The 1173-nt window shown below is 44.2% G+C and overlaps 1 protein-coding gene across 1 annotated transcript in view; it reads right to left on the bottom strand.

Moving 5' to 3' along the window:
• LOC101852687 (alpha-actinin) overlaps positions 1-1173 on the bottom strand; it is a gene marked incomplete in the record, with an annotated part of 95349 nt that overhangs the window by 72955 nt on the left and 21221 nt on the right.

The raw sequence follows: 1173 nt of genomic DNA, 5'->3' as shown, positions 1-1173 counted from the left end.
GCCCCATGCCAAGTTGGTGCGTCAAGTATTGGAAGTGTGCGAGCACTGCATAAAAAGGCTCATCGGCTCGCCGTTCCTCAGGCACACTGTAGCTGATTAGCAGAGCGCCAGTATTGCACTGCGTGGCTGCTGAGGCAGACACCGTTTTGTCGTTACCAACATGAATTTTAGATTTAGTAAGAGTATATCGGCACTTGCGACACAGACAGGTCATATAAACGAGCCGAAAATTCGAGGTATAAAGAGAATAAAACACAAAGAAGAGAAGGGGAAGATATAAGAACGATACTAGTTTGAAAGGAAAGGGGGGGGAGGGGGGGGAGAGAGTCCACCACGCCCCGCACATGAAGCCGAATGCTATGGACAAGAAGAGACACGGATATCTTTTTAAAAAATCAGAAAGACAATCGATAAAATCAGACAATAGCGAGGCGCTCTTTTATCCCTTGCCAAAACAGTACAACAAAAACCTTTCACAAAGACCCAACAGGGGTGAAAAAAGGCTGCGTGACTATTTCACAAAAGCACGGTGGATGAGTATCAAACTACAATTTGACATAGCTATATCTACACACATAAACTATGATTAACATTTGGACAACTTGTTTCCTTTGAAACAGGCAAGGAAGAATTTATTTTGTGGGGGAAAAAAGGGGTGGGGGGCACATTTCGAAGCCCGCTTTCAAAAACCATTGAGACACTCAGCTTCAGAACAAAAAGCTACACAAAGAGATAACAGCACAAAAACCACTTGACTGTTGGACCCCGGAGGGTCTTGCTAGACTTGAAAAGATACAACAAACAGCTTCAAAGAAGATGACAACCAGAGAGGACGCACAAAATTTCTGCATAAACGAAAACACAAACATGGAAGAGAGACAAAATCCATACCACAAGACCTCTCTTATTTCTCAGACCATCCCGTGATTTGTATTTGTATCAGTCTCTGAGTTTGTATTTATTTACATATAACATAGTCAAATCTGCTCTAACGACCACCAGCCCAAGACAATCACCTGTTGGATGGACAGGACCAACCATATGCGAGAGTGAGCGATAAGGATGACAGACGATAGACGTCTGGGAGAAAAGAGGGAGGAAACCACACCAGAGCATCCATCAACCATCCACAACATGGGATTGGGGGGGAGGAGGGAGAGAGAGAGAGAGAGA

The sequence above is a fragment of the Aplysia californica genome, unplaced genomic scaffold (genome assembly GCF_000002075.1).
Source record: "Aplysia californica isolate F4 #8 unplaced genomic scaffold, AplCal3.0 scaffold00135, whole genome shotgun sequence".
In the NCBI taxonomy this organism is placed as follows: Eukaryota; Metazoa; Mollusca; class Gastropoda; order Aplysiida; family Aplysiidae; genus Aplysia; species Aplysia californica.
The sequence above is the reverse complement of the archived record's forward strand: the minus strand, read 5'-3'. Positions and strand labels throughout refer to the sequence as shown.